The sequence below is a fragment of the Schistocerca cancellata genome, unplaced genomic scaffold, assembly GCF_023864275.1.
Source record: "Schistocerca cancellata isolate TAMUIC-IGC-003103 unplaced genomic scaffold, iqSchCanc2.1 HiC_scaffold_1165, whole genome shotgun sequence".
NCBI lineage: Eukaryota > Metazoa > Arthropoda > Insecta > Orthoptera > Acrididae > Schistocerca > Schistocerca cancellata.
In genome coordinates, this window is record NW_026047164.1 from 124,267 (window position 1) to 134,179 (window position 9,913).

The 9,913-nt window shown below is 53.5% G+C and overlaps 28 non-coding genes across 28 annotated transcripts; 14 read left to right on the forward strand and 14 right to left on the reverse strand.

The window, feature by feature from the left end:
* Positions 1–180: 180 nt before the first annotated feature.
* On the reverse strand, positions 181–253 carry Trnar-acg (transfer RNA arginine (anticodon ACG)). Its single transcript has one exon. It is a non-coding gene; the product is annotated as a tRNA-Arg (tRNA).
* Positions 254–695: 442 nt separating this feature from the next.
* Positions 696–787, forward strand: Trnai-uau (transfer RNA isoleucine (anticodon UAU)). Its single transcript is given in 2 exon segments — positions 696–733; positions 752–787. It is a non-coding gene; the product is annotated as a tRNA-Ile (tRNA).
* A 111-nt stretch (positions 788–898) lies between these two features.
* Trnad-guc (transfer RNA aspartic acid (anticodon GUC)) lies at positions 899–970 on the forward strand. The gene has a single exon. It is a non-coding gene; the product is annotated as a tRNA-Asp (tRNA).
* Positions 971–1,526: 556 nt separating this feature from the next.
* Positions 1,527–1,599, reverse strand: Trnar-acg (transfer RNA arginine (anticodon ACG)). The gene has a single exon. It is a non-coding gene; the product is annotated as a tRNA-Arg (tRNA).
* Positions 1,600–2,041: 442 nt separating this feature from the next.
* On the forward strand, positions 2,042–2,133 carry Trnai-uau (transfer RNA isoleucine (anticodon UAU)). Its single transcript is given in 2 exon segments — positions 2,042–2,079; positions 2,098–2,133. It is a non-coding gene; the product is annotated as a tRNA-Ile (tRNA).
* Positions 2,134–2,244: 111 nt separating this feature from the next.
* Trnad-guc (transfer RNA aspartic acid (anticodon GUC)) lies at positions 2,245–2,316 on the forward strand. Its single transcript has one exon. It is a non-coding gene; the product is annotated as a tRNA-Asp (tRNA).
* Positions 2,317–2,552: 236 nt separating this feature from the next.
* Positions 2,553–2,624, reverse strand: Trnam-cau (transfer RNA methionine (anticodon CAU)). The gene has a single exon. It is a non-coding gene; the product is annotated as a tRNA-Met (tRNA).
* Positions 2,625–2,872: 248 nt separating this feature from the next.
* Positions 2,873–2,945, reverse strand: Trnar-acg (transfer RNA arginine (anticodon ACG)). Its single transcript has one exon. It is a non-coding gene; the product is annotated as a tRNA-Arg (tRNA).
* Positions 2,946–3,387: 442 nt separating this feature from the next.
* Trnai-uau (transfer RNA isoleucine (anticodon UAU)) lies at positions 3,388–3,479 on the forward strand. The gene is given in 2 exon segments: positions 3,388–3,425; positions 3,444–3,479. It is a non-coding gene; the product is annotated as a tRNA-Ile (tRNA).
* Positions 3,480–3,590: 111 nt separating this feature from the next.
* Trnad-guc (transfer RNA aspartic acid (anticodon GUC)) lies at positions 3,591–3,662 on the forward strand. The gene has a single exon. It is a non-coding gene; the product is annotated as a tRNA-Asp (tRNA).
* Positions 3,663–3,898: 236 nt separating this feature from the next.
* Trnam-cau (transfer RNA methionine (anticodon CAU)) lies at positions 3,899–3,970 on the reverse strand. The gene has a single exon. It is a non-coding gene; the product is annotated as a tRNA-Met (tRNA).
* Positions 3,971–4,218: 248 nt separating this feature from the next.
* Trnar-acg (transfer RNA arginine (anticodon ACG)) lies at positions 4,219–4,291 on the reverse strand. Its single transcript has one exon. It is a non-coding gene; the product is annotated as a tRNA-Arg (tRNA).
* Positions 4,292–4,733: 442 nt separating this feature from the next.
* On the forward strand, positions 4,734–4,825 carry Trnai-uau (transfer RNA isoleucine (anticodon UAU)). Its single transcript is given in 2 exon segments — positions 4,734–4,771; positions 4,790–4,825. It is a non-coding gene; the product is annotated as a tRNA-Ile (tRNA).
* Positions 4,826–4,936: 111 nt separating this feature from the next.
* On the forward strand, positions 4,937–5,008 carry Trnad-guc (transfer RNA aspartic acid (anticodon GUC)). The gene has a single exon. It is a non-coding gene; the product is annotated as a tRNA-Asp (tRNA).
* A 236-nt stretch (positions 5,009–5,244) lies between these two features.
* Trnam-cau (transfer RNA methionine (anticodon CAU)) lies at positions 5,245–5,316 on the reverse strand. Its single transcript has one exon. It is a non-coding gene; the product is annotated as a tRNA-Met (tRNA).
* Positions 5,317–5,564: 248 nt separating this feature from the next.
* Trnar-acg (transfer RNA arginine (anticodon ACG)) lies at positions 5,565–5,637 on the reverse strand. Its single transcript has one exon. It is a non-coding gene; the product is annotated as a tRNA-Arg (tRNA).
* A 442-nt stretch (positions 5,638–6,079) lies between these two features.
* On the forward strand, positions 6,080–6,171 carry Trnai-uau (transfer RNA isoleucine (anticodon UAU)). Its single transcript is given in 2 exon segments — positions 6,080–6,117; positions 6,136–6,171. It is a non-coding gene; the product is annotated as a tRNA-Ile (tRNA).
* Positions 6,172–6,282: 111 nt separating this feature from the next.
* Positions 6,283–6,354, forward strand: Trnad-guc (transfer RNA aspartic acid (anticodon GUC)). The gene has a single exon. It is a non-coding gene; the product is annotated as a tRNA-Asp (tRNA).
* A 236-nt stretch (positions 6,355–6,590) lies between these two features.
* On the reverse strand, positions 6,591–6,662 carry Trnam-cau (transfer RNA methionine (anticodon CAU)). The gene has a single exon. It is a non-coding gene; the product is annotated as a tRNA-Met (tRNA).
* Positions 6,663–6,910: 248 nt separating this feature from the next.
* Trnar-acg (transfer RNA arginine (anticodon ACG)) lies at positions 6,911–6,983 on the reverse strand. Its single transcript has one exon. It is a non-coding gene; the product is annotated as a tRNA-Arg (tRNA).
* A 442-nt stretch (positions 6,984–7,425) lies between these two features.
* Trnai-uau (transfer RNA isoleucine (anticodon UAU)) lies at positions 7,426–7,517 on the forward strand. Its single transcript is given in 2 exon segments — positions 7,426–7,463; positions 7,482–7,517. It is a non-coding gene; the product is annotated as a tRNA-Ile (tRNA).
* A 111-nt stretch (positions 7,518–7,628) lies between these two features.
* Trnad-guc (transfer RNA aspartic acid (anticodon GUC)) lies at positions 7,629–7,700 on the forward strand. Its single transcript has one exon. It is a non-coding gene; the product is annotated as a tRNA-Asp (tRNA).
* A 236-nt stretch (positions 7,701–7,936) lies between these two features.
* On the reverse strand, positions 7,937–8,008 carry Trnam-cau (transfer RNA methionine (anticodon CAU)). The gene has a single exon. It is a non-coding gene; the product is annotated as a tRNA-Met (tRNA).
* Positions 8,009–8,256: 248 nt separating this feature from the next.
* Trnar-acg (transfer RNA arginine (anticodon ACG)) lies at positions 8,257–8,329 on the reverse strand. The gene has a single exon. It is a non-coding gene; the product is annotated as a tRNA-Arg (tRNA).
* Positions 8,330–8,771: 442 nt separating this feature from the next.
* Trnai-uau (transfer RNA isoleucine (anticodon UAU)) lies at positions 8,772–8,863 on the forward strand. Its single transcript is given in 2 exon segments — positions 8,772–8,809; positions 8,828–8,863. It is a non-coding gene; the product is annotated as a tRNA-Ile (tRNA).
* Positions 8,864–8,974: 111 nt separating this feature from the next.
* On the forward strand, positions 8,975–9,046 carry Trnad-guc (transfer RNA aspartic acid (anticodon GUC)). Its single transcript has one exon. It is a non-coding gene; the product is annotated as a tRNA-Asp (tRNA).
* Positions 9,047–9,282: 236 nt separating this feature from the next.
* On the reverse strand, positions 9,283–9,354 carry Trnam-cau (transfer RNA methionine (anticodon CAU)). The gene has a single exon. It is a non-coding gene; the product is annotated as a tRNA-Met (tRNA).
* A 248-nt stretch (positions 9,355–9,602) lies between these two features.
* Trnar-acg (transfer RNA arginine (anticodon ACG)) lies at positions 9,603–9,675 on the reverse strand. Its single transcript has one exon. It is a non-coding gene; the product is annotated as a tRNA-Arg (tRNA).
* Between the last annotated feature and the right edge of the window lie 238 nt (positions 9,676–9,913).

The window sequence follows — 9,913 nt, forward strand, 5'->3', positions numbered from 1 at the left end:
CTCAGCTTGACTTGTCTCGACTTTGCTCGACTGACGCTACGCTGACGCTTGCACGAAGCGATATTTACCACGATCGTCTCGAGATGCAGCTGCGAGATGCTCAGGATTGACATTGCACTCCACGCAGGTGGAAACATTCGAATGCACTGCCTAGCTACGCGCCCGCAACTAACAAAATGCCGACCCTGCCGGGATTCGAACCTGGAATCTTCTGATCCGTAGTCAGACGCGTTATCCGTTGCGCCACAGGGCCACTGTTCGTCTTTCGTCATATGACGCGGGTACACATCGCAGAGCAACGTGTTCTCCGTGGCTCGGCAACTGCGTGTCGTCCACTGACAACGGCGGCGCGGCCACTCTGGTCTTCCGCACTCTGCAGGGAGCTGCCAAGGAAGGCATCTCTCCTCCAGCTGCTCGGCCACGGTGCGCCTGCATAGCTTAGAGCTTGCCACACATCTGCCCTCGCTGTTGGACAGGTAGCAGAAGGCAAGGCGCGCGTTTTTCTGCAATGTTTCGGTGATGACAAGCGGTTGATATGCTTGTAAGTGTAGCATATGAAACAAGAATCGTATGAAGCATCCGTAGCCAGGTGCTAAAGTCGCAGTATGGCCGCAGGTGACGGTCGTATGATGGGTCTGTAGCCACAACAGGTTGGCAGCAAAGCAAATACCGCTAACTGAAAGCACCCTGCTGTAGCCCCAGTGGCGCAATTGGTTAGCGCACGGTACTTATAAGGCAGTAGCCGTGAGCAATGCCGGGGTTGTGAGTTCGAGCCTCACCTGGGGCATACTTTTATTTCGTAGCAGCTGACTCTGAAAGCATCGGGACGCTAGATTTGAGATGAATCACCTACTTGAGAAGAATAAGTGTGCGTGCGTTGTGCGTGTCGTTTGCGTATTCCTCGGTAGTATAGTGGTTAGTATCCCCGCCTGTCACGCGGGAGACCGGGGTTCGATTCCCCGCCGGGGAGGTGCGATTTTTATATCGCGAAAGTTGCACGTGTGGCCCGATAGGACATTAACGTTGTGATCGAGAAATGTAGTTGCTGCAGAATCGTAAGAAACTCTGCGTCTTAGGAAGTGTTTCTCGTATTCTCCACACGACGTCGTCATCGTTTCAGAACTTACAGGGTTTGCTGTTGACGCTGGGTCAGCGCACCCCAGGCTTAATGATCGAGCTCGAAGCACACAAGAAAAAGAATAATTTTAGCAGAGCGTGGTTTCGATCCACGGACCTCTGGGTTATGGGCCCAGCACGCTTCCACTGCGCCGCTCTGCTGCGTGACGTGGGATACTTGGAAAAGCGTTGTCAGCGTCGCGTACCGTTTAATTAACTGTGCAACATCTCTCAGCTTGACTTGTCTCGACTTTGCTCGACTGACGCTACGCTGACGCTTGCACGAAGCGATATTTACCACGATCGTCTCGAGATGCAGCTGCGAGATGCTCAGGATTGACATTGCACTCCACGCAGGTGGAAACATTCGAATGCACTGCCTAGCTACGCGCCCGCAACTAACAAAATGCCGACCCTGCCGGGATTCGAACCTGGAATTTTCTGATCCGTAGTCAGACGCGTTATCCGTTGCGCCACAGGGCCACTGTTCGTCTTTCGTCATATGACGCGGGTACACATCGCAGAGCAACGTGTTCTCCGTGGCTCGGCAACTGCGTGTCGTCCACTGACAACGGCGGCGCGGCCACTCTGGTCTTCCGCACTCTGCAGGGAGCTGCCAAGGAAGGCATCTCTCCTCCAGCTGCTCGGCCACGGTGCGCCTGCATAGCTTAGAGCTTGCCACACATCTGCCCTCGCTGTTGGACAGGTAGCAGAAGGCAAGGCGCGCGTTTTTCTGCAATGTTTCGGTGATGACAAGCGGTTGATATGCTTGTAAGTGTAGCATATGAAACAAGAATCGTATGAAGCATCCGTAGCCAGGTGCTAAAGTCGCAGTATGGCCGCAGGTGACGGTCGTATGATGGGTCTGTAGCCACAACAGGTTGGCAGCAAAGCAAATACCGCTAACTGAAAGCACCCTGCTGTAGCCCCAGTGGCGCAATTGGTTAGCGCACGGTACTTATAAGGCAGTAGCCGTGAGCAATGCCGGGGTTGTGAGTTCGAGCCTCACCTGGGGCATACTTTTATTTCGTAGCAGCTGACTCTGAAAGCATCGGGACGCTAGATTTGAGATGAATCACCTACTTGAGAAGAATAAGTGTGCGTGCGTTGTGCGTGTCGTTTGCGTATTCCTCGGTAGTATAGTGGTTAGTATCCCCGCCTGTCACGCGGGAGACCGGGGTTCGATTCCCCGCCGGGGAGGTGCGATTTTTATATCGCGAAAGTTGCACGTGTGGCCCGATAGGACATTAACGTTGTGATCGAGAAATGTAGTTGCTGCAGAATCGTAAGAAACTCTGCGTCTTAGGAAGTGTTTCTCGTATTCTCCACACGACGTCGTCATCGTTTCAGAACTTACAGGGTTTGCTGTTGACGCTGGGTCAGCGCACCCCAGGCTTAATGATCGAGCTCGAAGCACACAAGAAAAAGAATAATTTTAGCAGAGCGTGGTTTCGATCCACGGACCTCTGGGTTATGGGCCCAGCACGCTTCCACTGCGCCACTCTGCTGCGTGACGTGGGATACTTGGAAAAGCGTTGTCAGCGTCGCGTACCGTTTAATTAACTGTGCAACATCTCTCAGCTTGACTTGTCTCGACTTTGCTCGACTGACGCTACGCTGACGCTTGCACGAAGCGATATTTACCACGATCGTCTCGAGATGCAGCTGCGAGATGCTCAGGATTGACATTGCACTCCACGCAGGTGGAAACATTCGAATGCACTGCCTAGCTACGCGCCCGCAACTAACAAAATGCCGACCCTGCCAGGATTCGAACCTGGAATCTTCTGATCCGTAGTCAGACGCGTTATCCGTTGCGCCACAGGGCCACTGTTCGTCTTTCGTCATATGACGCGGGTACACATCGCAGAGCAACGTGTTCTCCGTGGCTCGGCAACTGCGTGTCGTCCACTGACAACGGCGGCGCGGCCACTCTGGTCTTCCGCACTCTGCAGGGAGCTGCCAAGGAAGGCATCTCTCCTCCAGCTGCTCGGCCACGGTGCGCCTGCATAGCTTAGAGCTTGCCACACATCTGCCCTCGCTGTTGGACAGGTAGCAGAAGGCAAGGCGCGCGTTTTTCTGCAATGTTTCGGTGATGACAAGCGGTTGATATGCTTGTAAGTGTAGCATATGAAACAAGAATCGTATGAAGCATCCGTAGCCAGGTGCTAAAGTCGCAGTATGGCCGCAGGTGACGGTCGTATGATGGGTCTGTAGCCACAACAGGTTGGCAGCAAAGCAAATACCGCTAACTGAAAGCACCCTGCTGTAGCCCCAGTGGCGCAATTGGTTAGCGCACGGTACTTATAAGGCAGTAGCCGTGAGCAATGCCGGGGTTGTGAGTTCGAGCCTCACCTGGGTCATACTTTTATTTCGTAGCAGCTGACTCTGAAAGCATCGGGACGCTAGATTTGAGATGAATCACCTACTTGAGAAGAATAAGTGTGCGTGCGTTGTGCGTGTCGTTTGCGTATTCCTCGGTAGTATAGTGGTTAGTATCCCCGCCTGTCACGCGGGAGACCGGGGTTCGATTCCCCGCCGGGGAGGTGCGATTTTTATATCGCGAAAGTTGCACGTGTGGCCCGATAGGACATTAACGTTGTGATCGAGAAATGTAGTTGCTGCAGAATCGTAAGAAACTCTGCGTCTTAGGAAGTGTTTCTCGTATTCTCCACACGACGTCGTCATCGTTTCAGAACTTACAGGGTTTGCTGTTGACGCTGGGTCAGCGCACCCCAGGCTTAATGATCGAGCTCGAAGCACACAAGAAAAAGAATAATTTTAGCAGAGCGTGGTTTCGATCCACGGACCTCTGGGTTATGGGCCCAGCACGCTTCCACTGCGCCACTCTGCTGCGTGACGTGGGATACTTGGAAAAGCGTTGTCAGCGTCGCGTACCGTTTAATTAACTGTGCAACATCTCTCAGCTTGACTTGTCTCGACTTTGCTCGACTGACGCTACGCTGACGCTTGCACGAAGCGATATTTACCACGATCGTCTCGAGATGCAGCTGCGAGATGCTCAGGATTGACATTGCACTCCACGCAGGTGGAAACATTCGAATGCACTGCCTAGCTACGCGCCCGCAACTAACAAAATGCCGACCCTGCCGGGATTCGAACCTGGAATCTTCTGATCCGTAGTCAGACGCGTTATCCGTTGCGCCACAGGGCCACTGTTCGTCTTTCGTCATATGACGCGGGTACACATCGCAGAGCAACGTGTTCTCCGTGGCTCGGCAACTGCGTGTCGTCCACTGACAACGGCGGCGCGGCCACTCTGGTCTTCCGCACTCTGCAGGGAGCTGCCAAGGAAGGCATCTCTCCTCCAGCTGCTCGGCCACGGTGCGCCTGCATAGCTTAGAGCTTGCCACACATCTGCCCTCGCTGTTGGACAGGTAGCAGAAGGCAAGGCGCGCGTTTTTCTGCAATGTTTCGGTGATGACAAGCGGTTGATATGCTTGTAAGTGTAGCATATGAAACAAGAATCGTATGAAGCATCCGTAGCCAGGTGCTAAAGTCGCAGTATGGCCGCAGGTGACGGTCGTATGATGGGTCTGTAGCCACAACAGGTTGGCAGCAAAGCAAATACCGCTAACTGAAAGCACCCTGCTGTAGCCCCAGTGGCGCAATTGGTTAGCGCACGGTACTTATAAGGCAGTAGCCGTGAGCAATGCCGGGGTTGTGAGTTCGAGCCTCACCTGGGTCATACTTTTATTTCGTAGCAGCTGACTCTGAAAGCATCGGGACGCTAGATTTGAGATGAATCACCTACTTGAGAAGAATAAGTGTGCGTGCGTTGTGCGTGTCGTTTGCGTATTCCTCGGTAGTATAGTGGTTAGTATCCCCGCCTGTCACGCGGGAGACCGGGGTTCGATTCCCCGCCGGGGAGGTGCGATTTTTATATCGCGAAAGTTGCACGTGTGGCCCGATAGGACATTAACGTTGTGATCGAGAAATGTAGTTGCTGCAGAATCGTAAGAAACTCTGCGTCTTAGGAAGTGTTTCTCGTATTCTCCACACGACGTCGTCATCGTTTCAGAACTTACAGGGTTTGCTGTTGACGCTGGGTCAGCGCACCCCAGGCTTAATGATCGAGCTCGAAGCACACAAGAAAAAGAATAATTTTAGCAGAGCGTGGTTTCGATCCACGGACCTCTGGGTTATGGGCCCAGCACGCTTCCACTGCGCCACTCTGCTGCGTGACGTGGGATACTTGGAAAAGCGTTGTCAGCGTCGCGTACCGTTTAATTAACTGTGCAACATCTCTCAGCTTGACTTGTCTCGACTTTGCTCGACTGACGCTACGCTGACGCTTGCACGAAGCGATATTTACCACGATCGTCTCGAGATGCAGCTGCGAGATGCTCAGGATTGACATTGCACTCCACGCAGGTGGAAACATTCGAATGCACTGCCTAGCTACGCGCCCGCAACTAACAAAATGCCGACCCTGCCGGGATTCGAACCTGGAATCTTCTGATCCGTAGTCAGACGCGTTATCCGTTGCGCCACAGGGCCACTGTTCGTCTTTCGTCATATGACGCGGGTACACATCGCAGAGCAACGTGTTCTCCGTGGCTCGGCAACTGCGTGTCGTCCACTGACAACGGCGGCGCGGCCACTCTGGTCTTCCGCACTCTGCAGGGAGCTGCCAAGGAAGGCATCTCTCCTCCAGCTGCTCGGCCACGGTGCGCCTGCATAGCTTAGAGCTTGCCACACATCTGCCCTCGCTGTTGGACAGGTAGCAGAAGGCAAGGCGCGCGTTTTTCTGCAATGTTTCGGTGATGACAAGCGGTTGATATGCTTGTAAGTGTAGCATATGAAACAAGAATCGTATGAAGCATCCGTAGCCAGGTGCTAAAGTCGCAGTATGGCCGCAGGTGACGGTCGTATGATGGGTCTGTAGCCACAACAGGTTGGCAGCAAAGCAAATACCGCTAACTGAAAGCACCCTGCTGTAGCCCCAGTGGCGCAATTGGTTAGCGCACGGTACTTATAAGGCAGTAGCCGTGAGCAATGCCGGGGTTGTGAGTTCGAGCCTCACCTGGGGCATACTTTTATTTCGTAGCAGCTGACTCTGAAAGCATCGGGACGCTAGATTTGAGATGAATCACCTACTTGAGAAGAATAAGTGTGCGTGCGTTGTGCGTGTCGTTTGCGTATTCCTCGGTAGTATAGTGGTTAGTATCCCCGCCTGTCACGCGGGAGACCGGGGTTCGATTCCCCGCCAGGGAGGTGCGATTTTTATATCGCGAAAGTTGCACGTGTGGCCCGATAGGACATTAACGTTGTGATCGAGAAATGTAGTTGCTGCAGAATCGTAAGAAACTCTGCGTCTTAGGAAGTGTTTCTCGTATTCTCCACACGACGTCGTCATCGTTTCAGAACTTACAGGGTTTGCTGTTGACGCTGGGTCAGCGCACCCCAGGCTTAATGATCGAGCTCGAAGCACACAAGAAAAAGAATAATTTTAGCAGAGCGTGGTTTCGATCCACGGACCTCTGGGTTATGGGCCCAGCACGCTTCCACTGCGCCACTCTGCTGCGTGACGTGGGATACTTGGAAAAGCGTTGTCAGCGTCGCGTACCGTTTAATTAACTGTGCAACATCTCTCAGCTTGACTTGTCTCGACTTTGCTCGACTGACGCTACGCTGACGCTTGCACGAAGCGATATTTACCACGATCGTCTCGAGATGCAGCTGCGAGATGCTCAGGATTGACATTGCACTCCACGCAGGTGGAAACATTCGAATGCACTGCCTAGCTACGCGCCCGCAACTAACAAAATGCCGACCCTGCCGGGATTCGAACCTGGAATCTTCTGATCCGTAGTCAGACGCGTTATCCGTTGCGCCACAGGGCCACTGTTCGTCTTTCGTCATATGACGCGGGTACACATCGCAGAGCAACGTGTTCTCCGTGGCTCGGCAACTGCGTGTCGTCCACTGACAACGGCGGCGCGGCCACTCTGGTCTTCCGCACTCTGCAGGGAGCTGCCAAGGAAGGCATCTCTCCTCCAGCTGCTCGGCCACGGTGCGCCTGCATAGCTTAGAGCTTGCCACACATCTGCCCTCGCTGTTGGACAGGTAGCAGAAGGCAAGGCGCGCGTTTTTCTGCAATGTTTCGGTGATGACAAGCGGTTGATATGCTTGTAAGTGTAGCATATGAAACAAGAATCGTATGAAGCATCCGTAGCCAGGTGCTAAAGTCGCAGTATGGCCGCAGGTGACGGTCGTATGATGGGTCTGTAGCCACAACAGGTTGGCAGCAAAGCAAATACCGCTAACTGAAAGCACCCTGCTGTAGCCCCAGTGGCGCAATTGGTTAGCGCACGGTACTTATAAGGCAGTAGCCGTGAGCAATGCCGGGGTTGTGAGTTCGAGCCTCACCTGGGGCATACTTTTATTTCGTAGCAGCTGACTCTGAAAGCATCGGGACGCTAGATTTGAGATGAATCACCTACTTGAGAAGAATAAGTGTGCGTGCGTTGTGCGTGTCGTTTGCGTATTCCTCGGTAGTATAGTGGTTAGTATCCCCGCCTGTCACGCGGGAGACCGGGGTTCGATTCCCCGCCAGGGAGGTGCGATTTTTATATCGCGAAAGTTGCACGTGTGGCCCGATAGGACATTAACGTTGTGATCGAGAAATGTAGTTGCTGCAGAATCGTAAGAAACTCTGCGTCTTAGGAAGTGTTTCTCGTATTCTCCACACGACGTCGTCATCGTTTCAGAACTTACAGGGTTTGCTGTTGACGCTGGGTCAGCGCACCCCAGGCTTAATGATCGAGCTCGAAGCACACAAGAAAAAGAATAATTTTAGCAGAGCGTGGTTTCGATCCACGGACCTCTGGGTTATGGGCCCAGCACGCTTCCACTGCGCCACTCTGCTGCGTGACGTGGGATACTTGGAAAAGCGTTGTCAGCGTCGCGTACCGTTTAATTAACTGTGCAACATCTCTCAGCTTGACTTGTCTCGACTTTGCTCGACTGACGCTACGCTGACGCTTGCACGAAGCGATATTTACCACGATCGTCTCGAGATGCAGCTGCGAGATGCTCAGGATTGACATTGCACTCCACGCAGGTGGAAACATTCGAATGCACTGCCTAGCTACGCGCCCGCAACTAACAAAATGCCGACCCTGCCAGGATTCGAACCTGGAATCTTCTGATCCGTAGTCAGACGCGTTATCCGTTGCGCCACAGGGCCACTGTTCGTCTTTCGTCATATGACGCGGGTACACATCGCAGAGCAACGTGTTCTCCGTGGCTCGGCAACTGCGTGTCGTCCACTGACAACGGCGGCGCGGCCACTCTGGTCTTCCGCACTCTGCAGGGAGCTGCCAAGGAAGGCATCTCTCCTCCAGCTGCTCGGCCACGGTGCGCCTGCATAGCTTAGAGCTTGCCACACATCTGCCCTCGCTGTTGGACAGGTAGCAGAAGGCAAGGCGCGCGTTTTTCTGCAATTTTTCGGTGATGACAAGCGGTTGATATGCTTGTAAGTGTAGCATATGAAACAAGAATCGTATGAAGCATCCGTAGCCAGGTGCTAAAGTCGCAGTATGGCCGCAGGTGACGGTCGTATGATGGGTCTGTAGCCACAACAGGTTGGCAGCAAAGCAAATACCGCTAACTGAAAGCACCCTGCTGTAGCCCCAGTGGCGCAATTGGTTAGCGCACGGTACTTATAAGGCAGTAGCCGTGAGCAATGCCGGGGTTGTGAGTTCGAGCCTCACCTGGGTCATACTTTTATTTCGTAGCAGCTGACTCTGAAAGCATCGGGACGCTAGATTTGAGATGAATCACCTACTTGAGAAGAATAAGTGTGCGTGCGTTGTGCGTGTCGTTTGCGTATTCCTCGGTAGTATAGTGGTTAGTATCGCCGCCTGTCACGCGGGAGACCGGGGTTCGATTCCCCGCCGGGGAGGTGCGATTTTTATATCGCGAAAGTTGCACGTGTGGCCCGATAGGACATTAACGTTGTGATCGAGAAATGTAGTTGCTGCAGAATCGTAAGAAACTCTGCGTCTTAGGAAGTGTTTCTCGTATTCTCCACACGACGTCGTCATCGTTTCAGAACTTACAGGGTTTGCTGTTGACGCTGGGTCAGCGCACCCCAGGCTTAATGATCGAGCTCGAAGCACACAAGAAAAAGAATAATTTTAGCAGAGCGTGGTTTCGATCCACGGACCTCTGGGTTATGGGCCCAGCACGCTTCCACTGCGCCACTCTGCTGCGTGACGTGGGATACTTGGAAAAGCGTTGTCAGCGTCGCGTACCGTTTAATTAACTGTGCAACATCTCTCAGCTTGACTTGTCTCGACTTTGCTCGACTGACGCTACGCTGACGCTTGCACGAAGCGATATTTACCACGATCGTCTCGAGATGCAGCTGCGAGATGCTCAGGATTGACATTGCACTCCACGCAGGTGGAAACATTCGAATGCACTGCCTAGCTACGCGCCCGCAACTAACAAAATGCCGACCCTGCCAGGATTCGAACCTGGAATCTTCTGATCCGTAGTCAGACGCGTTATCCGTTGCGCCACAGGGCCACTGTTCGTCTTTCGTCATATGACGCGGGTACACATCGCAGAGCAACGTGTTCTCCGTGGCTCGGCAACTGCGTGTCGTCCACTGACAACGGCGGCGCGGCCACTCTGGTCTTCCGCACTCTGCAGGGAGCTGCCAAGGAAGGCATCTCTCCTCCAGCTGCTCGGCCACGGTGCGCCTGCATAGCTTAGAGCTTGCCACACATCTGCCCTCGCTGTTGGACAGGTAGCAGAAGGCAAG